The 22,500-nt window shown below is 41.6% G+C and overlaps 1 pseudogene; it reads left to right on the plus strand.

Annotated features, from left to right (window-relative positions):
- Window positions 1-22,500, plus strand: part of LOC121844514 — an 86,242-nt pseudogene that overhangs the window by 52,351 nt on the left and 11,391 nt on the right.

Genomic DNA, 22,500 nt, shown 5'->3' on the forward strand with positions numbered 1-22,500 from the left:
CTCCTCACGGTCTGTCCACTATCCTAGAGGAGTAGAGATGTTCTCCTCACGGTCTGTCCACTATCCTAGAGGAGTAGAGATGTAGAGGTTCTCCTCACGGTCTGTCCACTATCCTAGAGGAGTAGAGATGTTCTCCTCACGGTCTGTCCACTATCCTAGAGGAGTAGAGATGTAGAGGTTCTCCTCACGGTCTGTCCACTATCCTAGAGGAGTAGAGATGTAGAGGTTCTCCTCACGGTCTGTCCACTATCCTAGAGGAGTAGAGATGTAGAGGTTCTCCTCACGGTCTGTCCACTATCCTAGAGGAGTAGAGATGTTCTCCTCACGGTCTGTCCACTATCCTAGAGGAGTAGAGATGTTCTCCTCACGGTCTGTCCACTATCCTAGAGGAGTAGAGATGTTCTCCTCACGGTCTGTCCACTATCCTAGAGGAGTAGAGATGTAGAGGTTATCCTCACGGTTTGTCCACTAACCTAGAGGAGTAGAGATGTTCTCCTCACGGTCTGTCCACTATCCTAGAGGAGTAGAGAGGTTCTCCTCACGGTTGTCCACTATCCTAGAGGAGTAGAGATGTTCTCCTCACGGTCCGTCCACTATCCTAGAGGAGAAGAGATGTTCTCCTCACGGTCTGTCCACTATCCTAGAGGAGTAGAGATGTTCTCCTCACGGTCTGTCCACTATCCTAGAGGAGTAGAGATGTAGAGGTTCTCCTCACGGTCTGTCCACTATCTTAGAGGAGTAGAGATGTAGAGGTTCTCCTCACGGTCTGTCCACTATCCTAGAGAAGTAGAGATGTAGAGGTTCTCCTCATGGTCTGTCCACTATCCTAGAGGAGTAGAGATGTTCTCCTCACGGTCTGTCCACTATCTTAGAGGAGTAGAGATGTGTTCTCCTCATGGTCTGTCCACTATCCTAGAGGAGTAGAGATGTTCTCCTCACGGTCTGTCCACTATCCTAGAGGAGTAGAGATGTGTTCTCCTTGGTCTGTCCACTATCCTAGAGGAGTAGAGATGTTCTCCTCACGGTCTGTCCACTATCTAGAGGAGTAGAGATGTAGAGGTTCTCCTCACGGTCTGTCCACTATCCTAGAGGAGTAGAGATGCAGAAATACATCAGAATCACTGTCTAGATGTTTTGTTAAAGAGCTTTTTCAATACAAAGAATCTTAAAGTGTCTTTGAAAACACAAAGACATGTAGTGATCTGATGGTCGATGTTGCTCCACTGTTTCAGATGTCTGGTCGTTACGGCAGTATGAAATGCAGTGTGTTTATGTTATGATGTCTGGTCGGTACGGCAGTATGAAATGCAGTGTGTTTATGTTATGATGTCTGGTCGGTACGGCAGTATGAAATGCAGTGTGTTTATGTTATGATGTCTGCTCGGTACGGCAGTATGAAATGCAGTGTGTTTATGTTATGATGTCTGCTCGGTACGGCAGTATGAAATGCAGTGTGTTTATGTTATGATGTCTGAAATACGGCAGTATGAAATGCAGTGTGTTTATGTTATGATGTCTGCTCGGTACGGCAGTATGAAATGCAGTGTGTTTATGTTATGTTGTCTGGTCGGTACGGCAGTATGAAATGCAGTGTGTTTATGTTATGATGTCTGCTCGGTACGGCAGTATGAAATGCAGTGTGTTTATGTTATGTTGTCTGGTCGGTACGGCAGTATGAAATGCAGTGTGTTTATGTTATGATGTCTGGTCGGTACGGCAGTATGAAATGCAGTGTGTTTATGTTATGATGTCTGCTAGGTACGGCAGTAGGAAATGCAGTGTGTTTATGTTATGATGTCTGCTCGGTACGGCAGTAGGAAATGCAGTGTGTTTATGTTATGATGTCTGCTCGGTACGGCAGTAGGAAATGCAGTGTGTTTATGTTATGATGTCTGCTAGGTACGGCAGTAGGAAATGCAGTGTGTTTATGTTATGATGTCTGCTCGGTACGGCAGTAGGAAATGCAGTGTGTTTATGTTATGATGTCTGGTCGTTACGGCAGTATGAAATGCAGTGTGTTTATGTTATGATGTCTGCTCGGTACGGCAGTAGGAAATGCAGTGTGTTTATGTTATGATGTCTGGTCGGTACGGCAGTATGAAATGCAGTGTGTTTATGTTATGATGTCTGCTCGGTACGGCAGTAGGAAATGCAGTGTGTTTATGTTATGTTGTCTGGTCGGTACGGCAGTATGAAATGCAGTGTGTTTATGTTACTTTGCCTCTCTTTTTCATCATCTTCCCTTTCCTCTACTTTCTCTCTTTCTTCTTCCTCTACCTCCTCTCTCTCTCCATCCTCTACCTCCTCCCTCATTCTCTCCATCCTCTTCTCTTTCTTTCTCTCTCTTTCTCTCTCTGCCTCTCTCTCCATCCTCTACCTCCTCCCTCATTCTCTCCATCCTCTCTCTCTTTCTTTCTCTCTCTTTCTCTCTCTGCCTCTCTTTCTTACTCTCTCTGCCTCTCTCTCCATCCTCCTCTCTCTCTGTCCAGGGGTCGTAAGTGTAAGCCCATCTTTGTGCAGATAGCCCGTCAGGTGGTCAAGCTGAATGCGTCTGACCTGCGACTGCCGTCCAGGGCCTGGAAGGTCAAGCTGGTGGGGGAGGGGGCCGACGATGCTGGAGGGGTGTTTGATGACACCATCACTGAGATGTGTCAGGTTAAGTAACAGTATAACTACAGTAGAGTTTACAGTTAGATGTCAGGTAGAGTAACAGTTTAACTACAGTAGAGTTTACAGTTAGATGTGTCATTTACAGTAGAGTTTACAGTTAGATGTGTCATTTACAGTAGAGTTTACAGTTAGATGTGTCAGTTACAGAGAGTTTACAGTTAGATGTGTCATTTACAGTAGAGTTTACAGTTAGATGTGTCATTTACAGTAGAGTTTACAGTTAGATGTGCCAGTTACAGGTAGAGTTTACAGTAAGTTGTGTCCGTTACAGTAGAGTTTACAGTTAGATGTGTCATTTACAGTAGAGTTTACAGTTAGATGTGTCATTTACAGTAGAGTTTACAGTTAGATGTCAGGTAGAGTAACAGTATAACTACAGTAGAGTTTACAGTAAGATGTGTCATTTACAGTAGAGTTTACAGTTAGATGCCAGGTAGAGTAACAGTTTAACTACAGTAGAGTTTACAGTAAGATGTGTCGTTTACAGTTAGATGTGTCAGTTACAGTAGAGTTTACAGTTAGATGTCAGGTAGAGTAACAGTTTAACTACAGTAGAGTTTACAGTAAGATGTGTCATTTACAGTAGTTTACAGTTAGATGTGTCAGTTACAGTAGAGTTTACAGTAAGATGTGTCATTTACAGTAGAGTTTACAGTTAGATGTGTCATTTACAGTAGAGTTTACAGTTAGATGTCAGGTAGAGTAACAGTATAACTACAGTAGAGTTTAGAGTAAGATGTGTCATTTACAGTAGAGTTTACAGTTAGATGTCAGGTAGAGTAACAGTTTAACTACAGTAGAGTTTACAGTAAGATGTGTCATTTACAGTAGAGTTTACAGTTAGATGTCAGGTAGAGTAACAGTTTAACTACAGTAGAGTTTACAGTTAGATGTGTCAGTTACAGTAGAGTTTACAGTTAAATGTGTCATTTACAGTAGAGTTTACAGTAAGCTGTGTCAGTTACAGTAGAGTTTACATTTAGATGTCAGGTAGAGTAACAGTTTAACTACAGTAGAGTTTACAGTAAGATGTGTCATTTACAGTAGAGTTTACAGTTAGATGTGTCAGTTACAGTAGAGTTTACAGTAAGATGTGTCATTTACAGTAGAGTTTACAGTTAGATGTCAGGTAGAGTAACAGTTTAACTACAGTAGAGTTTACAGTAAGATGTGTCATTTACAGTAGAGTTTACAGTTAGATGTCAGGTAGAGTAACAGTTTAACTACAGTAGAGTTTACAGTAAGATGTGTCATTTACAGTAGAGTTTACAGTTAGATGTCAGGTAGAGTAACAGTTTAACTACAGTAGAGTTTACAGTAAGATGTGTCATTTACAGTAGAGTTTACAGTTAGATGTCAGGTAGAGTAACAGTTTAACTACAGTAGAGTTTACAGTTAGATGTGTCAGTTACAGTAGAGTTTACAGTTAGATGTGTCAGTTACAGTAGAGTTTACAGTTGTGTCAGTTACAGTAGAGTTTACAGTTAGATGTGTCAGTTACAGTAGAGTTTACAATTAGATGTGTCAGTTACAGTAGAGTTTACAGTTAGATGTCAGGTAGAGTAACAGTTTAACTACAGCAGAGTTTACAGTAAGATGTGTCGTTTACAGTTAGATGTGTCAGTTACAGTAGAGTTTACAGTTAGATGTGTCATTTACAGTAGAGTTTACATTTAGATGTCAGGTAGAGTAACAGTTTAACTACAGTAGAGTTTACAGTAAGATGTGTCATTTACAGTAGTTTACAGTTAGATGTGTCAGTTACAGTAGAGTTTACAGTAAGATGTGTCATTTACAGTAGAGTTTACAGTTAGATGTGTCATTTACAGTAGAGTTTACAGTTAGATGTCAGGTAGAGTAACAGTTTAACTACAGTAGAGTTTACAGTAAGATGTGTCATTTACAGTAGAGTTTACAGTTAGATGTCAGGTAGAGTAACAGTTTAACTACAGTAGAGTTTACAGTTAGATGTCAGGTAGAGTAACAGTTTAACTACAGTAGAGTTTACAGTAAGATGTGTCATTTACAGTAGTTTACAGTTAGATGTGTCAGTTACAGTAGAGTTTACAGTTAGATGTGTCATTTACAGTAGAGTTTACAGTTAGATGTCAGGTAGAGTAACAGTTTAACTACAGTAGAGTTTACAGTTAGATGTGTCATTTACAGTAGAGTTTACAGTTAGATGTCAGGTAGAGTAACAGTTTAACTACAGTAGAGTTTACAGTTAGATGTGTCATTTACAGTAGAGTTTACATTTAGATGTCAGGTAGAGTAACAGTTTAACTACAGTAGAGTTTACAGTAAGATGTGTCATTTACAGTAGAGTTTACAGTTAGATGTGTCAGTTACAGTAGAGTTTACAGTTAGATGTGTCATTTACAGTAGAGTTTACAGTTAGATGTCAGGTAGAGTAACAGTATAACTACAGTAGAGTTTTAAGATGATGTCATTTACAGTAGAGTTTACAGTTAGATGTCAGGTAGAGTAACAGTTTAACTACAGTAGAGTTTACAGTTAGATGTGTCATTTACAGTAGAGTTTACAGTTAGATGTCAGGTAGAGTAACAGTTTAACTACAGTAGAGTTTACAGTTAGATGTGTCATTTACAGTAGAGTTTACATTTAGATGTCAGGTAGAGTAACAGTTTAACTACAGTAGAGTTTACAGTAAGATGTGTCATTTACAGTAGTTTACAGTTAGATGTGTCAGTTACAGTAGAGTTTACAGTAAAGATGTGTCATTTACAGTAGAGTTTACAGTTAGATGTGTCATTTACAGTAGAGTTTACATTTAGATGTCAGGTAGAGTAACAGTTTAACTACAGTAGAGTTTACAGTAAGATGTGTCATTTACAGTAGTTTACAGTTAGATGTGTCAGTTACAGTAGAGTTTACAGTAAGATGTGTCATTTACAGTAGAGTTTACAGTTAGATGTGTCATTTACAGTAGAGTTTACAGTTAGATGTCAGGTAGGTAACAGTATAACTACAGTAGAGTTTACAGTAAGATGTGTCATTTACAGTAGAGTTTACAGTTAGATGTCAGGTAGAGTAACAGTTTAACTACAGTAGAGTTTACAGTAAGATGTGTCATTTACAGTAGAGTTTACAGTTAGATGTCAGGTAGAGTAACAGTTTAACTACAGTAGAGTTTACAGTTAGATGTGTCAGTTACAGTAGAGTTTACAGTTAGATGTGTCATTTACAGGAGAGTTTACAGTTAGATGTGTCATTTACAGTAGAGTTTACAGTTAAATGTGTCATTTACAGTAGAGTTTACAGTAAGCTGTGTCAGTTACAGTAGAGTTTACATTTAGATGTCAGGTAGAGTAACAGTTTAACTACAGTAGAGTTTACAGTAAGATGTGTCATTTACAGTAGAGTTTACAGTTAGATGTGTCAGTTACAGTAGAGTTTACAGTAAGATGTGTCATTTACAGTAGAGTTTACAGTTAGATGTCAGGTAGAGTAACAGTTTAACTACAGTAGAGTTTACAGTAAGATGTGTCATTTACAGTAGAGTTTACAGTTAGATGTCAGGTAGAGTAACAGTTTAACTACAGTAGAGTTTACAGTAAGATGTGTCATTTACAGTAGAGTTTACAGTTAGATGTCAGGTAGAGTAACAGTTTAACTACAGTAGAGTTTACAGTAAGATGTGTCATTTACAGTAGAGTTTACAGTTAGATGTCAGGTAGAGTAACAGTTTAACTACAGTAGAGCTTACAGTTAGATGTGTCAGTTACAGTAGAGTTTACAGTTAGATGTGTCAGTTACAGTAGAGTTTACAGTTGTGTCAGTTACAGTAGAGTTTACAGTTAGATGTGTCAGTTACAGTAGAGTTTACAGTTAGATGTGTCAGTTACAGTAGAGTTTACAGTTAGATGTCAGGTAGAGTAACAGTTTAACTACAGTAGAGTTTACAGTAAGATGTGTCGTTTACAGTTAGATGTGTCAGTTACAGTAGAGTTTACAGTAAGATGTGTCATTTACAGTAGAGTTTACAGTTAGATGCCAGGTAGAGTAACAGTTTAACTACAGTAGAGTTTACAGTAAGATGTGTCGTTTACAGTTAGATGTGTCAGTTACAGTAGAGTTTACAGTTAGATGTCAGGTAGAGTAACAGTATAACTACAGTAGAGTTTACAGTAAGATGTGTCATTTACAGTAGAGTTTACAGTTAGATGTCAGGTAGAGTAACAGTTTAACTACAGTAGAGTTTACAGTTAGATGTGTCAGTTACAGTAGAGTTTACAGTTAGATGTGTCATTTACAGGAGAGTTTACAGTTAGATGTGTCATTTACAGTAGAGTTTACAGTTAAATGTGTCATTTACAGTAGAGTTTACAGTAAGCTGTGTCATTTACAGTAGAGTTTACATTTAGATGTCAGGTAGAGTAACAGTTTAACTACAGTAGAGTTTACAGTAAGATGTGTCATTTACAGTCGAGTTTAACGTTATATGTGTCAGTTACAGTAGAGTTTACAGTAAGATGTGTCATTTACAGTAGAGTTTACAGTTAGATGTGTCATTTACAGTAGAGTTTACAGTTAGATGTCAGGTAGAGTAACAGTTTAACTACAGTAGAGTTTACAGTAAGATGTGTCATTTACAGTAGAGTTTAGTTAGATGTGTCAGTTACAGTAGAGTTTACAGTAAGAGGTGTCATTTACAGTAGAGTTTACAGTTAGATGTGTCATTTACAGTAGAGTTTACAGTTAGATGTCAGGTAGAGTAACAGTTTAACTACAGTAGAGTTTACAGTAAGATGTGTCATTTACAGTAGAGTTTACAGTTAGATGTCAGGTAGAGTAACAGTTTAACTACAGTAGAGTTTACAGTAAGATGTGTCATTTACAGTAGAGTTTACAGTTAGATGTCAGGTAGAGTAACAGTTTAACTACAGTAGAGTTTACAGTAAGATGTGTCATTTACAGTAGAGTTTACAGTTAGATGTCAGGTAGAGTAACAGTTTAACTACAGTAGAGTTTACAGTTAGATGTGTCAGTTACAGTAGAGTTTACAGTTAGATGTGTCAGTTACAGTAGAGTTTACAGTTGTGTCAGTTACAGTAGAGTTTACAGTTAGATGTGTCAGTTACAGTAGAGTTTACAGTTAGATGTGTCAGTTACAGTAGAGTTTACAGTTAGATGTGTCAGTTACAGTAGAGTTTACAGTTAAGATGTGTCAGTTACAGGTAGAGTTGACAGTTAAATGTGTCATTTACAGTAGGGTTTACAGTTAAGATGTGTCATTTACAGTAGAGTTTACAGTTAGATGTGTCAGTTACAGAGAGTTTACAGATGTGTCATTTACAGTAGAGTTTACAGTTAGATGTCAGGTAGAGTAACAGTTTAACTACAGTAGAGTTTACAGTAAGATGTGTCATTTACAGTAGTTTACAGTTAGATGTGTCAGTTACAGTAGAGTTTACAGTAAGATGTGTCATTTACAGTAGAGTTTACAGTTAGATGTGTCATTTACAGTAGAGTTTACAGTTAGATGTCAGGTAGAGTAACAGTATAACTACAGTAGAGTTTACAGTAAGCTGTGTCAGTTACAGTAGAGTTTACATTTAGATGTCAGGTAGAGTAACAGTTTAACTACAGTAGAGTTTACAGTAAGATGTGTCATTTACAGTAGAGTTTACAGTTAAATGTGCCAGGTAGAGTAACAGTTTAACTACAGTAGAGTTTACAGTTAGATGTGTCAGTTACAGTAGAGTTTACAGTTAGATGTGTCATTTACAGTAGAGTTTACAGTTAGATGTGCCAGTTACAGTAGAGTTTACAGTTAGATGTGTCATTTACAGTAGAGTTTACAGTAAGCTGTGTCAGTTACAGTAGAGTTTACATTTAGATGTCAGGTAGAGTAACAGTTTAACTACAGTAGAGTTTACAGTAAGATGTGTCATTTACAGTAGAGTTTACAGTTAGATGTGTCAATTACAGTAGAGTTTACAGTTAGATGTCAGGTAGAGTAACAGTTTAACTACAGTAGAGTTTACAGTAAGATGTGTCATTTACAGTAGAGTTTACAGTTAAATGTGTCATTTACAGTAGAGTTTACAGTAAGCTGTGTCAGTTACAGTAGAGTTTACATTTAGATGTCAGGTAGAGTAACAGTTTAACTACAGTAGAGTTTACAGTAAGATGTGTCATTTACAGTAGAGTTTACAGTTAGATGTCAGGTAGAGTAACAGTTTAACTACAGTAGAGTTTACAGTAAGATGTGTCATTTACAGTAGAGTTTACAGTTAGATGTCAGGTAGAGTAACAGTTTAACTACAGTAGAGTTTACAGTTAGATGTGTCAGTTACAGTAGAGTTTACAGTTAGATGTCAGGTAGAGTAACAGTTTAACTACAGTAGAGTTTACAGTTAAATGTGTCATTTACAGTAGAGTTTACAGTAAGCTGTGTCAGTTACAGAGTTTACAGTTAGATGTGTCAGTTACAGTAGAGTTTACAGTTAGATGTGTCAGTTACAGTAGAGTTTACAGTTAAATGTGTCATTTACAGTAGAGTTTACAGTTAAGATGTGTCAGTTACAGTAGAGTTTACAGTAAGCTGTGTCAGTTACAGAGAGTTTACAGTAAGCTGTGTCAGTTACAGAGAGTTTACAGTAAGCTGTGTCAGTTACAGTAGAGTTTACAGTTAGATGCTGCAGGAGGTATTATTATAAATAGTAGTGAGATATTAACAGTAGAATTAGTGACTATTATAAATAGTAGTGGGACAGTAACAGTAGAATTAGTGACTATTATAAATAGTAGTGAGATAGTAACAGTAGAATTAGTGACTATTATAAATAGTAGTGGGACAGTAACAGTAGAATTAGTGACTATTGTAAATAGTTGTGAGATAGTAACAGTAGAATTAGTGACTATTATAAATAGTAGTGGGACAGTAACAGTAGAATTAGTGACTATTATAAATAGTAGTGGGACAGTAACAGTAGAATTAGTGACTATTGTAAATAGTTGTGAGATAGTAACAGTAGAATTAGTGACTATTATAAATAGTAGTGGGACAGTAACAGTAGAATTAGTGACTATTATAAATAGTAGTGGGACAGTAACAGTAGAATTAGTGACTATTATAAATAGTAGTGGGACAGTAACAGTAGAATTAGTGACTATTATAAATAGTAGTGAGATAGTAACAGTAGAATTAGTGACTATTATAAATAGTAGTGGGACAGTAACAGTAGAATTAGTGACTATTATAAATAGTAGTGGGACAGTAACAGTAGAATTAGTGACTATTATAAATAGTAGTGGGACAGTAACAGTAGAATTAGTGACTATTATAAATAGTAGTGGGATAGTAACAGTAGAATTAGTGACTATTATAAATAGTAGTGAGACAGTAACAGTAGAATTAGTGACTATTATAAATAGTAGTGGGATAGTAACAGTAGAATTAGTGACTATTATAAATAGTAGTGAGATAGTAACAGTAGAATTAGTGACTATTATAAATAGTAGTGAGATAGTAACAGTAGTAGTAGTAGTAGTAGTAGAATTAGTGACTATTATAAATAGTAGTGAGATAGTAACCGTAGAATTAGTGACTATTATAAATAGTAGTGAGATAGTAACAGTAGAATTAGTGACTATTATAAATAGTAGTGAGATAGTAACAGTAGAATTAGTGACTATTATAAATAGTAGTGAGATAGTAACAGTAGAATTAGTGACTATTATAAATAGTAGTGAGATAGTAACAGTAGAATTAGTGACTATTATAAATAGTAGTGAGACAGTAACAGTAGAATTAGTGACTATTATAAATAGTAGTGGGACAGTAACAGTAGAATTAGTGACTATTATAAATAGTAGTGGGACAGTAACAGTAGAATTAGTGACTATTATAAATAGTAGTGAGACAGTAACAGTAGAATTAGTGACTATTATAAATAGTAGTGAGATAGTAACAGTAGAATTAGTGACTATTATAAATAGTAGTGAGATAGTAACAGTAGAATTAGTGACTATTATAAATAGTAGTGAGATAGTAACAGTAGAATTAGTGACTATTATAAATAGTAGTGGGACAGTAACAGTAGAATTAGTGACTATTATAAATAGTAGTGAGACAGTAACAGTAGAATTAGGGACTATTATAAATAGTAGTGAGATAGTAACAGTAGAATTAGTGACTATTATAAATAGTAGTGAGATAGTAACAGTAGAATTAGTGACTATTATAAATAGTAGTGAGATAGTAACATACATTCTAAGTGGTTTGCTGTTTTAGATTTGGGAACAAAGCCTCAGTCTCAACCAAGTCCTTTCCTTGTGGTGTCTGCACTATGTTCAAATCAAATCAAATCAAATGTATTTATATAGCCCTTCGTACATCAGCTGATATCTCAAAGTGCTGTACAGAAACCCAGCCTAAAACCCCAAACAGCAAGCAATGCAGGTGTAGAAGCACGGTGGCTAGGAAAAACTCCCTAGAAAGGCCAAAACCTAGGAAGAAACCTAGAGAGGAACCAGGCTATGTGGGGTGGCCAGTCCTCTTCTGGCTGTGCCGGGTGGAGATTATAACAGAACATGGCCAAGATGTTCAAATGTTCATAAATGACCAGCATGGTCGTATAATAATAAGGCAGAACAGTTGAAACTGGAGTTCTATGTTCTTGTCTATTCTTCTGAGTTTATCCAAACTTCTTTGCCAGAGAAATTTACTGGTTTCCTGAAATATTCAACTAAGAAATCGTGAGTCAGAAAAGTGATATTATTTAGAGACGGGCTGTGGACAGGATATCTTGTGAGACTGACGCCTATTTCCTGTGTAGGAGTTGGAGACGGGAGTAGTGGATCTCCTCATCCCCTCCCCCAACGCCACAGCTGAGGTGGGCTACAACAGAGACAGGTGAGGACTGGCTAGGACACCAACAGAGACGCACAGTACCACAATACTGACACGCTGTCTCATTACCAGTCACCATAGAGACAGTACCACAATACTAACACGCTGTCTCATTACCAGTCACCATAGAGACGCTGTCTCATTACCAGTCACCATAGAGACAGTACCACAATACTGACACCCTGTCTCAATACCAGTCACCATAGAGACAGTACCACAATACTGACACGCTGTCTCATTACCAGTCACCAGAGACAGTACCACATTACTGACACGCTGTCTCATTACCAGTCACCATAGAGACAGCACCACAATACTGACGCGCTGTCTCATTACCAGTCACCATAGAGACGCTGTCTCATTACCAGTCACCATAGAGACGCTGTCTCATTACCAGTCACCATAGAGACGCTGTCTCATTACCAGTAACCATAGAGACAGTACCACATTACTGACACGCTGTCTCATTACCAGTCACCATAGAGACAGTACCACATTACTGACACGCTGTCTAATTACCAGTCACCATAGAGACGCTGTCTCATTACCAGTCACCATAGAGACAGTACCACATTACTGACACGCTGTCTAATTACCAGTCACCATAGAGACAGTACCACATTACTGACACGCTGTCTAATTACCAGTCACCATAGAGACAGTACCACATTACTGACACGCTGTCTAATTACCAGTCACCATAGAGACGCTGTCTCATTACCAGTCACCATAGAGACAGTACCACATTACTGACACGCTGTCTAATTACCAGTCACCATAGAGACAGTACCACAATACTGACACGCTGTCTCATTACCAGTCACCATAGAGATGCTGTCTCATTACCAGTCACCATAGAGACGCTGTCTCATTACTAGTCACCATAGAGACGCTGTCTCATTACCAGTCACCATAGAGACAGTACCACATTACTGACACGCTGTCTAATTACCAGTCACCATAGAGACAGTACCACAATACTGACACGCTGTCTCATTACCAGTCACCATAGAGACACTGTCTCATTACCAGTCACCATAGAGACAGTACCACGTTACTGACACGCTGTCTCATTACCAGTCACCATAGAGACAGTACCACATTACTGACATGCTGTCTCATTACCAGTCACCATAGAGACAGTACCACAATACTGACACGCTGTCTCATTACCAGTCACCATAGAGACAGCACCACATTACTGACACGCTGTCTCATTACCAGTCACATAGAGACGCTGTCTCATTACCAGTCAGCATAGAGACAGCACCACATTACTGACACGCTGTCTCATTACCAGTCACCATGGAGACGCTGTCTCATTACCAGTCACCATAGAGACAGTACCACAATACTGACACGCTGTCTCATTACCAGTCACTATAGAGATGCTGTCTCATTACCAGTCACCATAGACTGACGCTGTCTCATTACCAGTCACTATAGAGACAGTACCACATTAATGTTACCAGTCACCATAGAGACAGTACCACATTAATGTCTCATTCCAGATCAATAGAGACAGCACCACATTACTGACACACTGTCTCATTACCAGTCACCATAGAGACGCTGTCTCATTACCAGTCACCATAGAGACAGTACCACATTACTGACACACTGTCTCATTACTAGTCACCATAGAGACAGTACCACATTACTGACATGCTGACTCATTACCAGTCACCATAGAGACAGTACCACATTACTGACACGCTGTCTCATTACCAGTCACCATAGAGACAGTACCACAATACTGACACGCTGTCTCATTACCAGTCACTATAGAGATGCTGTCTCATTACCAGTCACCATAGAGACAGCACCACATTAATGACACGCTGTCTCATTACCAGTCACCATAGAGACAGTACCACATTACTGACACGCTGTCTCATTACCAGTCACCATAGAGACAGTACCACATTACTGACACGCTGTCTCATTCCAGTCACCATAGAGACAGCACCACTCTGTGTTATGGGCCACTACAGAGCTATAGTCTATATGACTCTGTGTTATTGGCCACTACAGAGCTATAGTCTATATGACACTGTGTTATGGGCCACTACAGAGCTATAGTCTATATGACTCTGTGTTATGGGCCACTACAGAGCTATAGTCTATATGACTCTGTGTTATGGGCCACTACAGAGCTATAGTCTATATGACACTGTGTTATGGGCCACTACAGAGCTATAGTCTATATGACTCTGTGTTATGGGCCACTACAGAACTATAGTCTATATGACACTGTGTTATGGGCCACTACAGCACTAGCTATAGTCTATATGACTCTGTGTTATGGGCCACTACAGAGCTATAGTCTATATGACACTGTGTTATGGGCCACTACAGAGCTATAGTCTATATGACACTGTGTTATGGGACACTCAGGTCAGACTCTAAACCTCCCTCCCTCCCCCAGGTTCCTGCTGAGCCCGTCATCCTGTCTGGATGAGCAGCTCCTCCAGTTGAAGTTCCTGGGCATCCTGATGGGGGTGGCTATCCGGACCAAGAAGCCCCTGGACCTGCACCTTGCCCCCATGGTGTGGAAGCAGCTGTGTTGTATTCCCCTGGTCCTGGAGGATCTAGAGGAGGTGGACCTGCTCTACGTTCAGACACTCAACAGCATTCTTCACATTGAAGACAGCGGCATCACAGAGGATAATTTCCATGAGGTGATAGATTTATTCTGTCTTTTTTTCTCTCCTCAGCTTAAGGTCACGAGGAGGAGGAGGGGGATGAGGAGGAGGATGAGGATGATGAGAAGTATGAGGGGGATGAGGGGGAGGAGTATGAGGGGGATGAGGATGATGTGGGGGGGGGATGAGGATGATATGGGGGATGAGGATGATGAGGGGGATGAGGAAGATGAGGGGGGTGAGGATGAGGGGAGTGAGGATGAGGGGGATGAGGACCTGGGAGAAGCTTGGAGGGGAGTGATGGTCACCTCCATTCAGTTTGGATTCAATACTGGAACTGACATGGATGGGGAGATTTGACTTGGAAACTAGCCTAGGAAATGGAGCTGTGTTTCCTGTTTGACTTGGAATGGTGTTAATATGGTATGGTGATAATATGGTATGGTGATAATATGGTATGGGGATAATATGGTATGGGGATAATATGGTATGGTGATAATATGGTATGGTGAGGTCCCTCAGTATGGTGTTAATATGGTATGGTGATAATATGGTATGGTGATAATATGGTATGGTGATAATATGGTATGGTGATAATATGGTATGGGGATAATATGGTATGGTGATAATATGGTATGGTGATAATATAGTATGGTGATAATATGGTATGGTGATAACATGGTATGGTGAGGTCCCTCAGTATGGTGATAATATGGTATGGTGATGATATGGTATGGTGATAATATGATATGGGGATAATATGGTATGGTGATAATATGATATGGTGAGGTCCCTCAGTATGGTGATAATATGGTATGGTGATAATATGGTATGGGGATAATATGGTATGGTGAGGTCTCTCAGTATGGTGATAATATGGTATGGTGATGATATGGTATGGTGATAATATGGTATGGTGATAATATGGTATGGTGATGATATGGTATGGTGATAATATGATATGGGGATAATATGGTATGGTGATAATATGGTATGGTGATAATATGGTATGGTGATAATATGGTATGGGGATAATATGGTATGGTGATAATATGGTATGGTGATAATATGGTATGGGGATAATATGGTATGGTGAGGTCTCTCAGTATGGTGATAATATGGTATGGTGATGATATGGTATGGTGATAATATGATATGGGGATAATATGGTATGGTGATAATATGGTATGGTGAGGTCTCTCAGTATGGTGATAATATGGTATGGTGATAATATGGTATGGTGATAATATGGTATGGTGATAATATGGTATGGTGATCAGTATGGTGATGTTTCCTGTTTCCTGTTTGACTTGGAATGGTGTTAATGGTATGGTGATAATATGGTATGGTGATAATATGGTGTGGTGATAATATGGTATGGTGATAATATGGTATGGTGAGGTCTCTCAGTATGGTGATGTTTCCTGTTTCCTGTTTGACTTGGAATGGTGTTAATAGGGTATGGTGATGATATGGTATGGTGATAATATGATATGGGGATAATATGGTATGGTGATAATATGATATGGTGAGGTCCCTCAGTATGGTGATAATATGGTATGGTGATAATATGGTATGGTGATAATATGGTATGGTGATAATATGGTATGGTGATAATATGGTATGGTGATAATATGGTATGGTGATAATATGGTATGGTGAGGTCTCTCAGTATGGTGATAATATGGTATGGTGATAATATGGTATGGTGATAATATGGTATGGTGATAATATGGTATGGTGAGGTCCCTCAGTATGGTGATAATATGGTATGGTGATAATATGGTATGGGGATAATATGGTATGGGGATAATATGGTATGGGGATAATATGGTATGGTGAGGTCTCTCAGTATGGTGATAATATGGTATGGTGATAATATGATATGGGGATAATATATGGGGATAATATGATATGGTGATAATATGATATGGTGATAATATGGTATGGTGATAACATGGTATGGTGAGGTCCCTCAGTATGGTGATAATATGGTATGGTGATGATATGGTATGGTGATAATATGATATGGGATAATATGGTATGGTGATAATATGGTATGGTGATAATATGGTATGGTGATAATATGGTATGGTGATAATATGGTATGGTGATAATATGGTATGGTGATGATATGGTATGGTGATAATATGGTATGGTGATAATATGGTATGGTGATAATATGGTATGGTGATAATATGGTATGGTGAGGTCTCTCAGTATGGTGATAATATGGTATGGTGATAATATGGTATGGTGATAATATGGTATGGTGAGGTCTCTCAGTATGGTGATAATATGGTATGGTGAGGTCCCTCAGTATGGTGATGTTTCCTGTTTCCTGTTTGACTTGGAATGGTGTTAATATGGTATGGTGATAATATGGTATGGTGATAATATGGTATGGTGATAATATGGTATGGTGATAATATGGTATGGTGAGGTCTCTCAGTATGGTGATGTTTGGTATGGTGATAATATGGTATGGTGATAATATGGTATGGTGATAATATGGTATGGTGATAATATGGTATGGTGATAATATGGTATGGTGAGATCCCTCAGTATGGTGATAATATGGTATGGTGATAATATGGTATGGTGATAATATGTATGGGGATAATATGGTATGGTGATAATATGGTATGGTGATAATATGGTATGGTGTCTCTCAGTATGGTGATAATATGGTATGGTGATAATATGGTATGGTGATGTCCCTCAGTATGGTGATGATATGGTATGGTGAGATCCCTCAGTATGGTGATAATATGGTATGGGGATAATATGGTATGGTGATGTCCCTCAGTATGGTGATAATATGGTATGGGGATAATATGGTATGGTGATGATATGGTATGGTGATAATATGGTATGGTGATGTCCCTCAGTATGGTGATAATATGGTATGGTGATGATATGATATGGTGATAATATGGTATGGTGATGTCCCTCAGTATGGTGATAATATAGTATGGTGATAATATGGTGTGGTGATAATATGGTATGGTGATAATATGGTATGGTGATAATATGGTATGGTGATAATATGGTATGGTGATAATATGGTATGGTGATAATGTGGTATGGTGATAATATGGTATGGTGATAATATGGTATGGTGATAATATGGTATGGTGATAATATGGTATGGTGATAATATCAGTATGGTGATAATATGGTATGGTGATAATATGGTATGGTGATAATATGGTATGGTGATATGGTATGGTATGGTGATAATGGTATGGTGATGGTGAGGTGTATGGTGATAATATGGTATGGTGATAATATGGTGTGTTGATAATACACCATGGCCAACCTTCGTTCCCCCCGACACACACACACATAACCACTGCACTGTGACTCTACTGGACTGGACCGGGCTCCCCCTCTCTCTCACACAGAAACACACACACACACACACACACACACACACACACACACACATACTGGAATGCAAGGGTCCTGTTGATGCAGCACATCCTGTCTGGGGATTGGCCAGTTGGCCTGCCTCCCAGGAAGGACCACAGCCAGAATAGATAGAGAGAGTCCAGAGAGAGAGAGGAAGGGGGAGGGGGGAAGAGGGAGGGAGAGAGAGACATGGCCTCCCTGTCTTGTGAAGGAAGGACCACAGCCAGGGGAAAGAGAGAGAGGTGGAGGAGAGGTGGGAGAGAGTGAAATGGCCTCTCAGGCCCACAGTCTCCTAGCCAAGAGAGGGAAAGATGGAGCAGGAGGAGAGAGAGAAATGGCCTCTCAGGCCCACAGTCTCCTAGCCAAGAGAGGGAAAGATGGAGCAGGAGGAGAGAGAGAAATGGCCTCTCAGGCCCACAGTCTCCTAGCCAAGAGAGGGAAAGAGGGAGGAAGGAGCAGGAGGAGAGAGAGAGAGGTGGAGGAGAGGTGGGAGAGAGTGAAATGGCCTCAGGCCCACAGTCTCCTAGCCAAGAGAGGGAAACATCTTGAACATCTTGGCCATGTTCTGTTATAATCTCCACCCGGCACAGCCAGAAGAGGACTGGCCACCCCACATAGCCTGGTTCCTCTCTAGGTTTCTTCCTAGGTTTTGGCCTTTCTAGGGAGTTTTTCCTAGCCACCGTGCTTCTACACCTGCATTGCTTGCTGTTTGGGGTTTTAGGCTGGGTTTCTGTACAGCACTTTGAGATATCAGCTGATGTACGAAGGGCTATATAAATACATTTGATTTGAATTTGATTTGAAATGGCCTCAGGCCCACAGTCTCCTAGCCAAGAGAGGGAAAGATAGAGAGGTGGAGGAGAGGTGGGAGAGAGAGAAATGGCTTCTCAGGCCCACAGTCTCCTAGCCAAGAGAGGGAAAGAGAGAGAGGTGGAGGAGAGGTGGGAGAGAGAGAAATGGCTTCTCAGGCCCACAGTCTCCTAGCCAAGAGAGGGAAAGAGAGAGGTGGAGGAGAGGTGGGAGAGAGAGAAATGGCCTCAGGCCCACAGTCTCCTAGCCAAGAGAGGGAAAGATAGAGAGGTGGAGGAGAGTGGGAGAGAGTGAAATGGTCTCTCAGGCCCACAGTCTCCTAGCCAAGAGAGGGAAAGAGAGAGAGGTGGAGGAGAGGTGGGAGAGAGTGAAATGGCCTCTCAGGCCCACAGTCTCCTAGCCAAGAGAGGGGAAAGGGAGAGATGGTGAAATGGCCTCTCAGGCCCACAGTCTCCTCGCCAAGAGAGGGGGAGAGAGAGAGGTGGGGAGAGAGAGAGAGACAGGGAATAAAGAGGAAGGGACTGTATCTCCTGATCTGACAGGATTCTGAATCAACTCTCTACAAATGGAATTGACCCCCAACTTGAACTCAGATGAAATGATGTTGTACTGTTGTGTTCCTCCCTCTAGATGATTCCTCTGGATTCGTTCGTGGGTCAGAGTGCGGACGGTAAGATGGTTCCTATTATCCCCGGGGGAAACAGCATCCCTCTGACCTTCTCCAACAGGAAGGAGTATGTAGCCCGGGCCATCGAGTACCGCCTGCACGAGATAGACAGACAGGTACGACACACACACACACACACACACAGGAGTACCGCCTGCATGAGATAGACAGACAGGTACGACACACAGGTGTACTGCCTGCACGAGATAGACAGACAGGTACGACACACAGGTGTACCGCCTGCAGGAGATAGACAGACAGGTACGACACACAGGTGTACCGCCTGCAGGAGATAGACAGACAGGTACGACACACAGGTGTACCGCCTGCACGAGATAGACAGACAGGTACGACACACAGGTGTACCGCCTGCACGAGATAGACAGACAGGTACGACACACAGGTGTACCGCCTGCACGAGATAGACAGACAGGTATGACACACAGGTGTACCGCCTGCACGAGATAGACAGACAGGTACGACACACACACACACACACACACAGGAGTACCGCCTGCATGAGATAGACAGACAGGTACGACACACAGGTGTACTGCCTGCACGAGATAGACAGACAGGTACGACACACAGGTGTACCGCCTGCAGGAGATAGACAGACAGGTACGACACACAGGTGTACCGCCTGCAGGAGATAGACAGACAGGTACGACACACAGGTGTACCGCCTGCACGAGATAGACAGACAGGTACGACACACAGGTGTACCGCCTGCACGAGATAGACAGACAGGTACGACACACAGGTGTACCGCCTGCACGAGATAGACAGACAGGTATGACACACAGGTGTACCGCCTGCACGAGATAGACAGACAGGTACACACACACACACACACACAGGAGTACCGCCTGCATCAGATAGACAGACAGGTACGACACACAGGTGTACTGCCTGCACGAGATAGACAGACAGGTACGACACACAGGTGTACCGCCTGCAGGAGATAGACAGACAGGTACGACACACAGGTGTACCGCCTGCAGGAGATAGACAGACAGGTACGACACACAGGTGTACCGCCTGCACGAGATAGACAGACAGGTACGACACACAGGTGTACCGCCTGCACGAGATAGACAGACAGGTACGACACACAGGTGTACCGCCTGCGAGATAACATGCAGATAGACACACGAGATAGACACACACACACACACACACAGGAGTACCGCCTGCACGAGATAATCATGCAGTTACGACACAAACAACACCATCGAGGACTGGCAGCACGAGATAGACAGACGGTACGACACAAACAACACCATCGAGTACCGCCTGCACCAGATAGACAGACGGGTACGACACAGATAACACCATCGAGTACCGCCTGCACCAGATAGACAGACAGGTATGACACAGACAACACCATCGAGTACCACCTGCACCAGATAGACAGATGGGGTACAAGAGGCAGCACACCAGAGCGTCTGACAGCGGCTGTTGGTCATCCTATCGTCCTCATGTTTTGTTAATTTCCTGTGGATTCTACATGTCTGCTGCAGTTCATTAACCTCCAGAGATGTGATGACTAACACACCGTGGCCACCTGCTGCTTTTAGACCATCCTCTTCGGTGACTAACACACCGTGGCCACCTGCTGCTTTTAGACCTTCCTCTTCGGTGACTAACACACCGTGGCCACCTGCTGCTTTCAGACCATCCTCTTCGGTGACTAACACACCGTGGCCACCTGCTGCTTTTAGACCTTCCTCTTCGGTGACTAACACACCGTGGCCACCTGCTGCTTTCAGACCATCCTCTTCAGGGACTAACACACCGTGGCCACCTGCTGCTTTCAGACCATCCTCTTCGGTGACTAACACACCGTGGCCACCTGCTGCAATTAGACCTTCCTCTTCGGTGACTAACACACCGTGGCCACCTGCTGCTTTCAGACCATCCTCTTCGGTGACTAACACACCATGGCCACCTGCTGCTTTCAGACCTTCCTCTTCGGTGACTAACACACCGTGGCCACCTGCTGCTTTCAGACCATCCTCTTCGGTGACTAACACACCGTGGCCACCTGCTGCTTTCAGACCATCCTCTTCAGGGACTAACACACCGTGGCCACCTGCTGCTTTCAGACCATCCTCTTCGGTGACTAACACACCGTGGCCACCTGCTGCTTTTAGACCTTCCTCTTCGGTGACTAACACACCGTGGCCACCTACTGCTTTTAGACCATCCTCTTCGGTGACTAACACACCGTGGCCACCTGCTGCTTTCAGACCATCCTCTTCGGTGACTAACACACCGTGGCCACCTGCTGCTTTCAGACCATCCTCTTCGGTGACTAACACACCGTGGCCACCTGCTGCTTTCAGACCATCCTCTTCGGTGACTAACACACCGTGGCCACCTGCTGCTTTCAGACCATCCTCTTCGGTGACTAACACACCGTGGCCACCTGCTGCTTTCAGACCATCCTCTTCGGTGACTAACACACCATGGCCACCTGCTGCTTTCAGACCATCCTCTTCGGTGACTAACACACCGTGGCCACCTGCTGCTTTCAGACCATCCTCTTCGGTGACTAACACACCATGGCCACTTGCTGCTTTCAGACCTTCCTCTTCGGTGACTAACACACCGTGGCCACCTGCTGCTTTCAGACCATCCTCTTCGGTGACTAACACACCGTGGCCACCTGCTGCTTTCAGACCATCCTCTTCGGTGACTAACACACCATGGCCACTTGCTGCTTTCAGAACTTCCTCTTCGTGGTGTTTTCTCTACGAGACATGATCGAGCTCTCTGCACTACACTTAGGCTATGGCCCCGAGGCTTTTCATTTCAGAGAAACTCAGCAGACCTCTCCTCCACTCTGAAACTTGAGATGTATATATTGAATTATTGGATTAAGACAAGAGGCACTGCGCTCTTTTATAATAGAAACTCAATTCTGAATTGGTTTTAAGATGAAGAATCATGCCTGGAATTTTTCTAAGTAATCTTAACACCCAGCTTGGTTGGCATGGGAACAACTATATTTATAATTGTAGAAACGTCTTGGTTCAGTATATAACTAGACTATATTTATAATTGTAGAAACGTCTCTCTCCCCCTTTCTCTCTCCCTCCCCTCCCTATCCCCCTCTCTCTTTCCCCCATCCCTCTCTCTCTCTCTCCCCCATCTCTCTCCCTCCGCCCTCCCTCCCTCCTCCTACCCCCTTCTCTCTCCCAGGTGGCGGTGGTGCGTGAGGGCATGTCCTGGATCGTCCCTGTCCCTCTCCTCTCCCTCCTCACAGCCAAACAACTGGAACAGATGGTTTGTGGGATGCCAGAGATCAGTGTGGACGTGCTGAAGAAGGTCTCATTACTTTGTCTTACGTTTGTTTTCATCTCATTGTTTTGCTGTAAAATGATTTCAATATGTACTGACTGACTGACTGA

Source organism: Oncorhynchus tshawytscha, unplaced genomic scaffold, assembly GCF_018296145.1.
Source record: "Oncorhynchus tshawytscha isolate Ot180627B unplaced genomic scaffold, Otsh_v2.0 Un_contig_3379_pilon_pilon, whole genome shotgun sequence".
Taxonomy (NCBI): domain Eukaryota; kingdom Metazoa; phylum Chordata; class Actinopteri; order Salmoniformes; family Salmonidae; genus Oncorhynchus; species Oncorhynchus tshawytscha.